This window comes from Neolamprologus multifasciatus, chromosome 18, assembly GCF_963576455.1.
Source record: "Neolamprologus multifasciatus chromosome 18, fNeoMul1.2, whole genome shotgun sequence".
Taxonomy (NCBI): domain Eukaryota; kingdom Metazoa; phylum Chordata; class Actinopteri; order Cichliformes; family Cichlidae; genus Neolamprologus; species Neolamprologus multifasciatus.
Window position 1 is genome coordinate 32,519,888 of NC_140456.1, and position 16,878 is coordinate 32,536,765.

Here is a 16,878-nt window from a genome sequence, read left to right on the forward strand (position 1 = left end):
AAATGCAAAGTTGCACTTGTGGTCAGCTGACAGAAGTGCATTCATTAGTCTCTTACCTTATTTCCAGTTTTGTCCTTATCATATCCAGGAAAGAAAAGCAGACACTCGAGCTGCTAAATATTCCTGCAAATTCATAAATTCGTAACCACACTTGTCTCCCGTCTGCTGTTTAGTGATTGTTACGTTGTGTGAAGTGGGTCTACCAGCTGGTCACGTTTGAGGGGAAATAGCCCAAATGCACTAAACCAGCGAGATACAAAAGGCAACAAAGCTGCACAAACTTGTGTTTGCTTATGATCGCCTCGTGTAGGCTGATATCTGAAGCCGCAGGGAGTATAGGATGGTTTCCTATGATGCCACAGGTTCCACATCCCTGCACAGCAGCTCCTCACATATGTAATCACAGTGACACATGCTTCCGCTGGGGTCGGGCAGGGACATGCCTAAATGGATGAGGAAGCTATTATCACCTCTTCCCAGATGTTCTTGGCAGAGTCTTGGGCTGATGTAGCAGTGATAGGTTTTTAATAAGCACGCCTGATCATACGACTTCATTCCACTTTGAAGCAAGGGAATACAGCCGATGTTTGGCCGTAAAATGTATTCCCGGGGCAAAGGAGTACCTTACTGATGTAAGAGACAAGGTGAAGTCATGCTGTTTGATTTTTTTTCCTTTGCATGGTTGGAAAATTCACTGCACTCCATGCATGATGTAAAACACCATGAATATAAAGTAGTGTGACCACACTCTGCCTTCCTCTTGCTCGTTTTGCTCCTCATACTATCAAAACTTCATCCTGTAGAGCCTTGAGTGAATGCTTACACAAGCACTGAGCACACGGATGCCAATAAAGTGGGTCAGGAAAGTACAACTGGTACATTTCAGCAGCATAACCTGTTTGGCATACCGCAGGTAGAGTGTGTGTGTGTGTGTGTGAGAGAGAGAGAGCAGGAGGTGGTGGGATTAAAAGTCCTTTAACAGCAACAGTAAAAATCAATGGAGAGAGTTTGGTTGTCAGAACCAATGAATCAGGAGGATATAGCTCAATACGCGGATCAATGGCCCAACCTATAATCATTGTATTTCTCGCTGCTAAATGTCTTTCCTGATCATCGTTGGGAAGCAGAGAGGAGCCAAAGGAGATAAGGAAAGGTGGGAGAAAAAGCTCCTCGTGCAACTCCTCAGATGTTGTACTGCTGGATGGCTTATAAATATTGTACTGCTTTAGTGCTGAGAGAGTTTACTGTTCCTTAATGTTCCTACTTCTAGCGTTTGACAGGGACCTGGGTGACAAGTTTTACACTCTGCATCATTTATACATGAATTTATGGCAAGAATGCGCTACATTTTTATGCAAATGTGCTAGTTTCTATTGCTAAAAGATAGAGGAAAGTAGAAATGCAATCCATTTGGGGTGGTTTTGCTTTAGTAAACATGGATGCATGTTAATGTATGTCAGTTCTCCAAAAGAAAAAAAAAACCTGTGACTCACTGAAAGTGATGAGTTTTCTGCATTGCAGCAACAGCAATTTACTTGGCGATGAAAAGGAGAACTGAGCAGGGAAGGGTTTCATCATGAAGACAAAAGCAAAATCTTTTTTCCACAAAATAATTTGAGAAGTGCTGACGAACTGATGGGTTTTGACCCCTCAATACGTCATAAAAAAGGCCACTTATAAATAAATATAAATATCTGGGACTCATTTGTTGTTAACATTCATTCAGCATATTTAATGCACTGAGTTTGTGTAAAAACCCAAGCCACATCACCGTGGTTTCACATACTCTTGGTCAACACTGGTCGATCAAAGTCATCTGATTATTCGTACCTGACCACATCTGTGTTGTGGGAATATATCAGTTCCAACAGTAGTTTCTTAGTTGTTCAGTTAACAAACTGGGCTGGTGACGCAGCATCTGAAGCACCATCTCATCTATGACGCTGGAATTTGGGTATTCAACAATTTATCAAACTGAAAATGACTTCAGTGAATAAACAAGAGTAAATATGAAGAAAGACTGTCTGAAAGTGTGAGATTTTGCTTTTCACACACTCTGTGACAGCCGGCTGCATACCCCCGTGTTCAAGTGCGGTCAATTGGAACAGCTAAACACTTTCGGCCTCACATATGGTCGGGTAACAAGCCTTGCAAGCTGGTCTGCTCGAAGCAGACTCTACACGAGTAACTAAATCACGAATTGTCCACCAAGCATTAAAGTCTTGGTTTGTAAGAATCATTGTGCGTGACAGATATGTAACTTACACTTCATGGGGTTTGGGTAAATTAAAAGGCTTTCTGATACCAAAACAGCCAAGAGTAAATGCAATCACAAAGTGCTGAAGACGTATTTGAGACAGAAAAGCATTTTATGCTGTGGTTCAATTTAGCTCACCTGTGAGGAGTGCAGCTTTTTTTCTTCTTCAGAGAATAAAATTTCTTATTTCCTCTACGTTTGTATCTCTTGAGCAACGGCTTCATATGCAAAATGCCATCAGCTAAGTCAAAGACAAATATTACAAGGACAAAAGACATATTCAAATATTATTAGATGAGGTAATGAGCAGTGTTTTAGGAATACTACGGCTTCAAGCCCTGTTTAAGTCTGGATTCTCAAATCATACCATACATGTACAGGTATGGATGGTAAGAGTTCTGTAGGTTCAGTAAAACTTCTGTCACAATTAGGGATGGGTATCGTTTAGGTTTTATCCGATACCGGTGCCAAACCAGTACTTTTGAAACGGTGCCGGTGCTTAAACGGTGCTCGAACCGGTGCTTAAAGAATGGAGAACACAAAATTGGTCCAAAAACCTCATGTTCAGCTGTTTTTTTGTAAAAAGATAACAATGTTAGCCTTTTCTGCAGCTATGGGGCATATATGGTATCACTCTGGGCTGGAAGCAGCTTAAACAATGGAAAAAACACAAACTTTGTCCAAAAACCTCTCATGTTTAACTGTTTTCCACTTTTTCTTTGGTCATTTTAGCCTTTTTGTCCAGGGTGAAGGGAGTATCTGCCATCAAACAAGAAGACAGCCGCATGTAGCTATGATGGTGTTTGCTAGTTCACCTTACATGCATTAATGTAATAACGTGGTTAGCCTACTCAACGTAAATTACATACGAACAACATGAAGCTACTCACGCAGAGAAGAACGGCTGCTGCTGCATCATCATCCTCATCATTTCTGCTACACTGGCAGGGCTAGGGGCCAGGACTCTCCTCTTCGGGTTTTTGGGGGATGTTGCTAACTCCGGGTCTGATAACAGGCACCACACCCGCAGTAGATGTGCTCGGTGTGAGGTCTCGCAGCAAGCTATCAAATAAGGCGCATTTCTCGGCTTTTAAAAAAAACGCTATGCGTCGCCAGGTGTTTCATCGGATTTGAGGTGTTACCTCCTTTGACAGTATCACAGTATCAGCTTAAAGCACTTGTTGCAGCTGCTGAGTTTGCATCTTTTGCTGTGAAGTACAGCCAGACTTTGACCGCTTCGCATTGGGCATTTTTAATCTGTAGCTCTGCTCTAAAAGAACACGTACCTGGACCCGCCTACTATCCTCGGAAACGTAAAATGATTGGCTAGAATCTAAAGTGTATCACAGCTCAGGAAAAAAAAGCACCGAAATGTGCGCTGCTTTTCGGTCTGGTTACTACCGTTTATGTCAGAACCGATACCGGTACTCATCCCTAGTCACAATGATGCGAAACATCCTCCAAACCCAACATACACTATTCAATATGCCAACATGTGGCTCAAGCTATGGCTTAATACATAAAAAATGTATTAAACTATTAATCTGGACTGCATTCAAATGTGGGGCACTTGAAACGACGAGTTAAAAGGAGGACAGAGGAAAGTGGGAAAGATGAGGAAAAATGGATGTGCATGTATTTTTCAAATGTAAAAGCATCTCTTGGGTAAAGAGTGGCATACTTTGAGACGATCAACAAATCCAAGCGTCCTCTAGGCATTTCCTCTTTCTGTTTAGTTGCTCAGTTTAGCCGTTTCGTTCGCTGACAGAGCCGTGATAAGAAAGTGGCCGTTTTCACACACATTTTGTTCTTAACCTTCCTGAAACACATGTCTGGAAAAAAACAATTTCCTCAAGCCTTTCGGGAGTGACAGTCCAATCCCTCAACTGATTTTGCAAAGAAAAACTCATTAATGAGACAGACATTTTTCTACACAACTCAACAGCTTAGTCCATAAGAATATTTGGAAGCGGCTTATAAAAAAATCCTCCATGGATTAAACAAAAAGGAAAGCTCAGTTTCTTTTTTCTTTTTTTTTTCTGCCGAGCGGTAAAAAGAGCATTAGACATGCCCCACCCACACGCACAACACGCACACAAATGCCCCCTGACTCTCACCCACCCCCTGTGTAGATTGAAATGTCAGCAACGCTTTGGATTGTTACGGTCCACGTTAGAGCCTGGCTCAGGATTAATGTACATATGGGAAACAATGGAGCATCTACAATGCTCACTCAGGCAGATTCTCCACATCCCCTCCTACTGTAGCTGCAGTGGGCTGCATGTGGCTTCTCCTTATAAAGAGACGAGCACTTTGATGTAGAAAGAGAGGCAAGGGGGCAGAGGGACCGACAAAGAGGGAGTTTAACTGCCTTTCATGTCTCCCCTTCCCTGCACCCCGACACTCCACTGTCTTGCCTTAAACAAGCCACTAAAGCCAGACACATCTACGGGTTTTGCCACTGGAGGCGTGTCAGTGCCACAGATTGGAGCAGTGGTGGTTGCTGCTGGTGTTGGGGGATTTTGTTTCATCTTCTTTTTCCCCCTAGAGGTGCCGTTTCTAAAGACGGCCACAAAAACAAGCAAGATAAAGAAAAATCGGAGTCTTGGATAAAAGGTTCAGGGAGCTCAGTATTGTGGCTGCAGGCAGCACTAATTAACAGGTCACTCCTATGGAAGAAAAAAAAAGCACATGTACAGTTTTAATCCACCTACTTACTGTTGAGTTGGGGGGGGGGTTTCTTTATTTTTGTCCATATCTCACTATTGGACTAGTAAATGATGTTCTCTGATACAAGTGGCCACCTCCTACGGCTACACTCTCACATACAACTTGACGCTTTGGTGCTCTCGGCGCTCCCGTTCACTCTGAATGGAGTGATGTTATGCATCGTTGAACTGAAGTGTGGATCCGTTGTTTCACTTTACCTGCAGTAATTTCACACAAGAGTTCTGCAGAGTTTACAGTTCCAAGCACAAGTGCAGTTTCCAGCCAATCACATCAAAGGCAAAGCGTTTATGTTGCTTATAGCTCGGCTTTAAAATGAAGGACAAGTTGAACTTTGCAAAGGGACGTTGGAGAAAACGTGATATCAGAGGCTGGGATAGCTTCTCTATGGATACATCTCCTTTGCTATGGAAGTGTTCGCATACTGTACAAAAATTTAACTTTCAGTTATGTAAGAGAAAGACAGTACAACAGACTGCATCTGAAATCGTCTACGAGTTAGTAAGAGTTGTTATACAATAGTGTGGGCAGAGTCCAACTATCCTATGGAGCAACATAAAAACACAAGTACAAAAACAAACTGGGATCTCTCTAGAATCATCTCTTGTGTACAACCAGGATGATTTAAACATTACAACTTTTAGTGAAATGTAAAGACTGTACATCAGCACAAAGCACAGCTCAGTTACTTTATTTGCCGGCTTCTTATTTTGAAGCTTCGTACAAAGTCTTTGTAATATGATGTGCTTAATCAAGCTGACATAATGGCTCTATAACAGCTAACTCGGCTTCCTTTCATCAGCAGACAGGTTAATTAATTCACGGAATTATTAGACAGTTAATTTGTTTCATGAAATGATTCGATTTTCTTTCATTTCACGACTGTAATTGAAAGTCTCAATTTGACCAGCTCAGTCAATGCAGGTGTTTGAACCTACAGCAGGGTGAATCACAATGCATCCAAGAGAAGATACAGCCTGTTCTCTCACACTGGCAACAATGCAGCAAGCAGATTGGTGCGCAGATCTAAAATGATATTGTACGTCCATCAATCAATAATCAATTACTCGATGTGCACCATGCAGCACGCTCCTGTGCAGTTTGAGATCATTGCTTAAAAGATTTTTCATACACAGCACAGACAAACATCATGTGGGTCAATCAATAATTCCAAATTGCGTTCCTCTATCGTTCACAAAAGGTTGGCTTTGAACTATGTTATGCATGCACTAGAGAAAATGTTCACTTTAGACCTCTGTGAAAGAACTTCATGAACCATAACCATCATAAAGGCAGAATTATTATTTTTTATTTTCTTTTTCTTTCTTTCTTTCTTTTCTTTGTTGCTGCAAGGCTAATAGGTGCTCCTGGTTTAAGCTAGCTGGATGTCATCCTGCAATTTCTACAGTGACAAACTATAAGATTTAATTAAAAGATGAAATCACAGGTTAAATGAAAAAGTAAAGCTCTGGTCAGATGAGTACTAGACTTGTGCAGCTTTAACTCTTTACCACTTACATCTGCATTGGGATTTGCAGATATAACAATGACTTCTAAAGTAAAGTATTCTTTGGTAATAGCCATATAACACTGACACTGATTTAAAAGTAAATTTGCTCTTAAATTCACAGTTCTCTTATTCAAAACTTCCCCCATGAAATTCACAATAAAAACTTTAACTTTAATTTCCATGAACTCAATTACAAACATAATGACATTATAGTGCACAGGGAAGGAGTGCGTACAAATGATCATATTTGACATGGTGGAAACAGTTTTTTAGCATTCAGGTTTATTTATTTTATTCTTTGTTAGTGGTCTCAAATCAATTTTGAGATATACTATTATATTAGATATATAAATTAACTGTCAAATAAGACCATACTACCCTTTAAGACCTACCATAGAACCAAGTCCGCCAGAGCTTATATTATATTTTTACATGCTGTGGAGCCATTTTTGGGAGCATTTCAAGTTGCTATACATCAATACAACCATTACAGCCTAAATTTTAATAATATGTCTGCATTAAGTGCATAGTAATTACATAAATTGCAAAAAAGTGCAATAAACTACAAAAAAAATTAAAATCGTTTTTGCTTTTTTTACATATATTTCTAGTTAGAGAAATTTAAGAGGCTTATCCCTCAAAACTGTAAATACAAAAAAGTTGCACAAAATAGTTTCCCACCACAGGAAATTTATTTTGAGTGTCTTCATAGTTTTATTTTTGAAATACACCAATTTCTATACACTGCAGGAAAAACGAAAATAAATATTATAATGCAAATTTGCAAAAAAAGCAGCATATGCATCAAGTGTTACAAACAGCTGATCGGCTCGGCAAAGCCTGTTTCTGGAATATTATGTTTTTGTTGCTGCAAGCGCTTTTTATGCAGTTTTTGCAAAGCTATATGTGGAAGGAAACTGTGACCGAGGACAAGCTGATGGCATAAGATGTAAGTACAACTCCTCCGGTTTCATATGCAAAAAAAATTATTGCGCTAGCTTACGTGGTTGCAGAGCTACCGGGATTTAAAAATAGTTACGCAAAACGGAGCGTGCCCGCTCCGACCGGTTTTAAAGGGTTAAGTCAACTTTATCTTGCAACATTTTATCTCAGTAATATTCGTGTTTTTACACCTACATTATTTTATTCATATATAGAACTTTTAGTATTATATACTTAATGTGTTACATATAACACATTAAAGTCATGATGTCACTTTTAAATAATAAGCCATCATCATAACTTCCATACTGCAAAGAAAAAAACATCATTTTGAGCTTGGAAGAGCAAAGGTTTGATATTTTAGGAAATGTGATTTTTACTTTCTTGTTTTGAAATAAGACTGAAGGCTACAGTAAATTATTTTAACTTGGCACAAAGACTGGAAACAAACAACTAGCCTGGCTTTGTCCAAAGCAAGTAAGTAAATAATTATGCACAAAGCTTAACACACTACTGACTGGGTGCTAAGCAACACAAACACTCTCTAGTCTGTACTAAGAACTTCTCATCGTGCCACAAGAGCAGATGGGTGTATTTTCCAAAATATTGATTGATTTAACTAATTATCGAAAAGTCCATTAGTTTGCAGTCAATTAACGACCCGATAAACTGGCTAATTGTTTCAGTCACACTAAAAAATACAGTGAAATGGAATTATCCAGTGTTTCATGTCCACTGGTTCATTAGTGGAGGAGAAATTTGGTATTTTCTCAACCATGCCTGCATAAAATGCACTGGGCTGGTCTAAGCACAGCAAATAGAGCCTATAGAAAAAGGCACCTTTGTGTTTTTATGAATAACTTTATTTTCAGATGCTTCCACAGTCTGACTCGGGCATTTAAAAAAACACATATATGACTTGTGTTGAAAAGAAAAGCTCACAGTGCATCCAGGTGAGACAGGGTGCAAATCTGAAAGACAGCTGTTATGTATCAATCATTGAAAAGGCTGAATTCTCAATAACTCCACATGTCCTTGCAGTTTGAAGGACACAGCTGGATCATATGCACTAGAAAAGCACGCAGGCTGAGTGCAGACATTTACATTATAAACATGCATTTAGCTGATGCATTTTTCTGAAAAGCAACTCACAATAAAGGCGACGTTAGATTTAGCTCGGACGTTTACGTCACTTGTGAAGCAGAAGAAAGGTCATCCCGAAATAATCCACTGGTGTTTCAGAGATACGCAAACGACGTGGATATCATTGTTCACCCACTGAAAGCTTTGTTTTCGCAGTTTGTTCCAATTTGTTTTCAGCTGCTGCTTTAAGGAGAGGTCCTGGTTTGGGTTCCTTAAAGCTCCACTTTAAGAAATGACACAAAAGTGAGCCCAATGCATTAATTAGGTGCCCTGATGAAGGCTAATGAGCGGGACTGAGATCAGGCTAAGTGATACTGTAAATAGAAAATGTAAGGAGAAATCTGTGGAAACTATAGGACCTAATAACAACAGCCAAGCTGATTCCCCTTATGGAAAGGGGGTCAGTGCACTAGGAGGTGTCCCATCTCTTGTCACTGACTGTGGAACAACTGAGCACCACCAAAAGCAAACATCCACAGACATGGATGATACAAATGTTCAATTAATCTTATCTGGTATAAGGTCTCGTAAGGTCTGAAAGATGTTGTGGGAGCCAATTTATATCAACAGATTATTATTGTAAGCACATAAACTTTTTTACAGAGCGACGTACTCCTGCATGGGTGCACTGGTTCTTAAGTGGGGACCAGCAGGAGCCTTTAAAAGGATTCTGCAAGGTCCTAAACACAGTGCAAAGTTGTTTGTTTTTGCTATTTTATATTGCTACTGGAATATTACCACAATGATAGAATGCATTAAGGTGTTTTTTTCCCTTTAAGCCTGCCTGCATTAGGGTATCTGATGAATCACAGGTTTCATTCCACCTACGGAGGCTGTATGATTCTCAACCAAAGAAACAAACAGCAACAGCACTGCATTAGAATACAAGTGAAGCCAAGCTCCCTTCTACACATCTGAAGCAGTGAAATGTGCGATCGAATGCACGGCTTTAGGCAGTGATTTAATAAACATGCACACGGACTTAATGTGAGCACTCGGACATTCATTTCTCCTGAGACGGCAGAAAGGCTAAAAAGGAGAATTAAATACTTTAGTGGGAAACTTTCTGCATCTAAATTCTTGATAATCCCTGTTTAATATATTTTTTTTTGATAAACCGTTTTTCTAAACATCTCATTATGTAACTTCCTCTCCTCTATCCAGCATGAACCCTGCCACTCGCCCTAGGACAGCTGGGATAGGCTGCAGCCCCCCCTGCGACCCTGAATTGGATAACCGGAAAAAAAATAAATGGAAGGATTGATTGATGGATGCTTTTGTGAGAGAAAAGTTGTGGTATTGCGATGCAGCCAATCACCTTGCAATTGCAATATTTATCCTGCACTCTCGAGGTATACCATAATCGTCTACTCTGTCTTGTGCAGAGTTCATCATATTGTATGGCAGCTACGACTCAGGCAGGATGGCAGGCTGTCCACCAATCTTAAGGTTGTGCAAAACCATGCTCAGACAAGATGCTGAACCCAAAAATTACCCCTAATATGTCATTTCTGGGTGAAAATCTACAAATTGTATGTATACATTTAAAAGGTACTATCACTTTGACTTCATTGTGTCCATAAAAATATCAAATATCACCAATGCATTTATATATCAGTGTAATCTTTTCAGCTTCAGGACACCGTGACATTCATATGGCAGCACACAGATCTAATATTAAAAGAGTCGTTTCCTTACTCAACACCAGGACATGTGCCTGCAATTGTTGGGGACTATATTTAGGAGTGTATATGGTGCTCTAGTTACAATTTCTAGCAGCTGGAGTGAACTCCATTGTGGAGATAAGGCTCTTGTTTTGTTTTTCTAGATTATACTGTTCAATATTATCTGGACAGCATCAACTTCAGTGAAATCATAGTGACAATACTTTCTGCATGTCTTTGTTACCGTGATGTTCTATAACGTAGTTTTGATAAAGGCTGTGTTCCAGACCGAGTGCTCAAAGTTTGACAAATATGGAGCTCAAATAGCAAAGAAGGCTTGCAAATTGGTTGCATTATGGGAAATGGAGGATTTTGACACAAGAAAGGATAAAAATGGCAAATTATTCACCTCAACTAGAATTCAGTGCTTCCTTTTCGGTCTCTCAGGAAAATCTCTGAAGTTCATGGTGATTGTTTTAATGTCGTGTTATTGATTTCAATCATACATTGGTATCTACTGTACTGCACTATAGCGGAATAATTGAATCGGAGCCCAAAAGCATAACAATATCGATAAGAAATGGCTGCAGTTTAGTGCGTGTGTCAACTCTCTCAAGCGGCCACTTCGCCCGCACCCATCGCTGGTCGGAGCGTTCAATATCACTTCTCACTTTGTGAAGTTAGGACGGCTCTGCGCTCACGCTCTTTTTCGAAACACGCCATTATGCGCCCGCTGTGTCCTGCACTCACCCTTTCATCTGCAGGCTCTTCCAGCGAGCGTCAGCGCGTCACTGCTGTTTAAACGCAGGCAGGGAAAACGGGAAGAGCTGTCCTCCCTCCAGGTGAACGAGTGTGAGCGTGTGGGTGTGTGCGCTGATTGAATGGTGCATTATTTAACGAAGGAAAACTGATCTCTTTCGGTGAGCAAGTGTCCCGCTCCCAGACTTTTCCCTTTTTCACTTTTTCTTCCTCCCCCATTATTTGTTTGACTGGACCCCATTACGGAGGGAAAGGAATATATATATATATATATATATATATATATATAGAGAGAGAGAGAGAGAGAGAGAGAGAGATAGATAGATAGATAGATAGATAGATAGATAGATAGATAGATAGATAGATAGATAGATAGATAGATATACATAGCACACAGCTGCCGAGGCAGCACCTCGTCTTCTCTGAGGATTTCTTACTTACAGTAGTCTCGACAAAGTAGCTGACAGGTAAATGTGCTTACACGGTTGAGCGAATTTGTGAGAAATTGTGCGGTGCGTGGCAGGCATTCAGGGTGACTGATGGAGCAACAATCTCGCGCGCACACACACGCGGAGGCAGAGAAAGACACACTGGGAGGAGAAAGGCAGGCAGGAAGGTGCTCACTAGTTAGAACAGCGAGATTTTTTTTTCTGTCCGCACACTCACACACACACACACGATTGTGAGGTTGTTATACATACACTACAATTTAGCTGTCATAAGCTGTCAAAGACACGCGTTTCCCAAGCGTGACGAGAATGTAGACTCTGCGGGTTGAAGCGGAACACAATTGCGCACATTTTTATTGGGAACATGCGCAATGTATTAGGGAAAAAAATAAAGACCCACGTGTGAGCGCCAGTATTTATTTATGCATTTTTTTCTGGGCGTAAAGTTGCTTAAACGGGCAAAACAAGCGTCCTGTCACATTCACCTGAATTGCAATCTCCTCATTTTTCTCACATCTCTTATCGATCATGCGTCACTAACCCTCCTGGACCCACATTGTCTTGTGCGTATCAACCCGGAGTGAGCTGTGCGTAAAAACGCACCTGGCACGAACACGCAGAACAGCGATCCTCTACTATTCCCCACATTTGATTCCCCCAGTGTACACACACACACACACACACACACACACACACAAACTCACTCAGGGTGTGAACGCAGGTCCTCCCCGCGCGTCTCTTGATATTTGTTCGTGTATCTCGTAAAAAGAGAGTGGAGAACCCGGGCAGCAAAGGCGTTAAAGAACTAGTGGACGGCAGCTAAACGCCGCCGACGTCCCCCCTTCTTCACCTCTTCCTCCTCCCTTCTTTTACTGCTTTCCTCACTCCTCCCCTCTTTCCCGGGGCAGGTTGAACAGCGGCTGCAATAATCCAGACATTGTTCTCTTCATCAGCTCGTTTTAAAGCAAAGACTGGACTGGAAAGGACTCCCGATTCTCGTTAACTTGGGAGTTTTGAGGAATTCTCCTTTCAGACTGGAGGTGCTGTCCAGTGTAATCCGAGCTCAGGAAAGGTCTGAAAGAACAGCCCACAGACTTACAAAGCTCAGAATGAAGCTGGAGTCAGACCTGGAGTTGAACTATGACTGCAGGTGGCGCAAAGGGGAGAGAAAGTTTGCTTTCAGTTGAACTAAAAGAATAAATTAAATAAATAAATAAATAAAACTGACACTTGGCGAGAAAATGAAAAATAATCCCTGCAGGACTGGTTCTTCTCGCACTTGCCTCTCACAGATCAAACTCCCTTTAGAGGGACCGTAGCGCACCTGCGGCCGGAGTGGAGACGCGCAGGTATCCACAGACTGAGCCCCCTCCTCCCCTCTCTCTGTGGATTTGATTCCGCGTTATTATTCCGACTCTCTCTGCGTGACAATCATCACTCAGTGTCAAGCCTGGCGTTGCTTCTCCAGGAAGCTAAGGAAAGCGTCTCTATTCATCGGCGCTCTCCTCTGTGTCTCCCTCTCCCTTTTCCCCCAACAAGCTCCGTTCATCCGCTTTCTATTTAACCACGCCCCCCTCAGCAGCCATTGGCTGGAAAGCGGAGAGACCGAAGACAGGGATGGTGAGGAAGGCTGCGATGATGTGTTCTAAGAAAAGGGGGGAGAAAGGGACAGGATAGAAGACAGGGTGGAGAGAGGTGGCATTAGATAAACTACGACGCAGATGAAAATGGGAGAAGTGGGATGCATGAAAGGTAAAAGGGGAAGGAAATGAGGATAATGCAGTTTGCGTGCTATGTGTGGATGGATGGGTTCATCGGGGAGGGCAGTTCATGCACTGAGCTCTGTGTTTGAGCCCAGAGGGACAGGCCGGCTAATGAACGTGAAAATGCGTCCCTCTTTTTCTTCTTTAGTTAATTTCTTTTACCTACTAAGTCACTGGCAGTGCTTTAGCCATATTTGACTCCCAGCAGAATGGAACACATAATGACAGCATCCACCAATGCTAAGCATACACACTTCTGACTGTCCGTCTACTTCTTTTTAAAAAAATATGGTGGCTGAAAGCTAAGTAGATGATTTCTGAGTGAGAGATTACAGCTGTCTGCTGTATAATGGGCTCATGGCCTCCTTCTAAACACGGAAAAAAAACTTTAAAACTTCGGGTACATTACAGTAAATTTAATTATGCAGGCAGCACTTGATTGGCTTTCATTTAGCTTGATATTTGTGGGCTTTGGTTACTTTTTAGACACTCACTTGATGAGTCTATGATGAATTGGTGGCTACAGCAGGCCAGGTCCTTTGTGTACAAGGGAACCGGTTTTGTTACATGTACAAGAAAACCATTTTGTTTCTGACTTCAGACAACAAACCTGAAATGTAGGACTTAAGCATCGAACCTAAAGGTAACTTAACACTACAATTTCTTTTAGGTGAAAATAAAAGTAAACAGCTGGAAAACTGCAGTCACTTGGTTGAAATTTATGTGTTTATGTCTATCACTACCTCTAACATGGCATTTGTTACCAGTTTAAATTGGAAACACTTCAACATGTGGTTTGATGAAGGCTGATGTGGGTTGTTTTTTGTTTTGTTTTTTTGGAACAAATGAGCAGCACGATTATTAAGTTGGAGGCCAATCACAATAAAACATCTGGATTTGTGTGATTTACTTCATCATCTAGACCAGCGGTCCCCAACCCCCGGGCCTCGGACCGGTACCGGTCCGTGAGTCGTTTGGTACCGGGCCGCGAGAGTTGAGGCTCAGGTGTGAAATGTATAGTTTTCAGGGTTTTTATCGGTTTTCAGCGTTATTTTGTTATCGTTTTTATCGTTAACTCTGTTTTCCTGGGTCTTTTCACGTGTGTTATGAATAAATCTTCTTTTTTTCGGTACCGGTACTAGTTTTATTTTGTTGTATTTATCCGCGACACCTTAAAGGCATGAAAATATTGTCGGGCATAAACCGGTCCGTGGCGCAAAAAAGGTTGGGGACCGCTGCTCTAGACTCCAGGGTCTACATTATCGATGTAAGAGTTTGTTTCAGCGATGCTCGTGTTCTAATATTGGCAGGGAACACTGAGAACATCACTGCATACACGGTAGTTGCTCAATGCTGTGAGCAAATAAATGCACAAGCGGAAAAGCTTAAAAATAACAGATTCCCCTAAAATCAGTCTGGTTCCATATCAGCTAGTCTGCTACTCCCACTACACCACAGGCAGAAATATTTTCAGGGCTTCCTCGTGCCAGGATATGTGGACAGCACATGTTTGGTTCAGGATTTCCTCTCCCATGGGCTGGTCGTTTTTTTTTTTATCAATACAGATCTTTTTTTTTAGCTGATAAGATTAAAAAGATGCACTCAGCTTCTACAACAATCGCCTTCCCCCTGCTGAGCGTCTCCTTACAGTCTATCTGTAGACTCCTCTCATGTTCATCTGTTGGCTGTGGCTCGAGTACTGGTTATAACTGTTTATGGGCACACTGGATGAAAATGGCAGACTTTTAAGGGTAAAATTATCAGCAATGAGGAAATCTTTTTTCTTCTCTTTGGCGCCACTCCCATTGGTGGCACTTTGGAGTAGGTGTTGTTCTCTTTGGCCTATGCCAAAAGCAATTTTTGGGTTAAAAGGAGGCTCGAGGGTGTCTTGCATGTTAAATATCCAGCCCAGAGGCAAAAGTAGGGAACTAAGTAAGTGCCTGAGCTGCCTGAAATGGAAGCAAATGGGGTGGGCTGGATATTGTTGTGGCGCAACCGCACATGGTAGCAGAATAAGGCAGGCAAAGTTGCTTGACAGCTCCTGGGAGAGGCTTTGATTGATGGCAACGCTCCAGGGAGTGTTTCAAAATGAACTTAGTTAACTTGGAGCCACATGAAGCATTCATCACTTGCTGCCATACAGAAGTGAGATGCTCACTGCAAGCTAGGCAGCATTTTATTTAGAAAGGCACCTGGGGAACATCTTCACTGGAGTAGCAGGTACCTATTTACAGCTATTTTAAGGCTCACATCAACAAATCTCCAAGATTTTCTCAAATCAAAGCATCGACGTGACTGCAGCTACTTCAAGTTGCTCATCAGGTTTCGAGAGTCTTAGGACTGGGTGTGTCACGTGTGGTTTCAAAGTTTCAAAGTGTGAAATATACAAATGATTTTGAGGCAGAAGAACAAATTCTTATGGCGCGTCAGCTCCTGTATTAAAAGATTGGTCATATTGCTTTACAGTCTTGTGAGTGGACCTAAATTCAGTAGCCACAACCCTACATTTTCATGACAATAAAAACTTTTTAATATGCATCAGTTGGAATGTCTATTTTTTGTCCACCTATTGCAACGACCTACAAGAACAAGTCTTGAAAGTCAAAAATCACAAGGTTCAGATTAGGGGTCAGAGTTCGACCTCAGAGGGTAGGTGAAGTCATGATGGTCTTCCTGCTGGAGCCAGGTGTTCCTCCTCTCCTGCATTCTCTCCCATCACTACTTTTTTCTTTATTTATTGAAAATTTAACAACTTCTAAGCTGCCACTGTAAATATCTGACATAGTGGTAAGCAGTACTTTCATAGCGGTCATTACAGTAGCAACAGATATTGTGGGAAATACAGTAACGAGCTGTGGAGTTGCTTAGACCAAACTGAAGTAACAAACAAAGTTCTGATGACCGACTTTTCTTTCTGTTCTTTCAGTTCGCAGGTCGATTAAGATTTCATGTCTTTCTGCTACTCTCTGATTTAACTCTGTGCCCCATTAAAACAGCTCCTGGAGTGTTTGCTGGCTATAGCACAAAGGGGGTTTTCATTTTGAGCCCCTGCACAGAATGAGTGAGTGAGGTTCATCGTTTTCTGTTGTTTTGAATGGCATTCATGGGGATTTTAAAAAATGTCCACTAAAAAAAATTAATTAATTAAGTAATAAAGTAAGTCCAGAAAGGATGGAGGGATATCAAAATCTTAATAGATGAATGGTAACTGGTAGATATTCCATATGTGAATGCAATGTTCCAGCTGTAGCTCAGGTGGTAGAGCAGGTCCCCTCTACTAACTGGAGGTTTGGTGGTTTGATCCCAGTCTGCATGCCAAGTATTCTTGGACAAAATACTAACCCCACGATGAATCCATCAGAGTGTGAATGTCAGATAGGAAGCACTTAAGAACTCTGTAGAAAAAAGTGAATGTGCAAGTTATGTAAAGCTCCGATAGAGTAGAAAAGTGATATATATATATATATATATATATATATATATATATATATATATATATATATATATATATTAGAGGTGGGAATCACCATACATCCCTCGATACGATATTATCACAATACTTAACGCACGATACGATATTATTGCAATTTTTTCAAATATTTTGCGATATTCAGATTCTGTACATAAAGGTAAACTTTATCAATATTCATTTTCTCTAATATCA

The 16,878-nt window shown here is 41.1% G+C and overlaps 1 protein-coding gene across 1 annotated transcript in view; it reads right to left on the minus strand.

Annotated features, from left to right (window-relative positions):
• The window catches only part of brinp2 (bone morphogenetic protein/retinoic acid inducible neural-specific 2), a 337,921-nt gene extending 324,926 nt beyond the window's left edge, over positions 1–12,995 (minus strand). The window contains exon 1 of the mRNA XM_085141220.1: positions 12,156–12,995. The gene's annotated coding sequence lies outside the window, so the exon portion shown is untranslated. The remainder of the gene's footprint in view (positions 1–12,155) is intronic.
• Between the last annotated feature and the right edge of the window lie 3,883 nt (positions 12,996–16,878).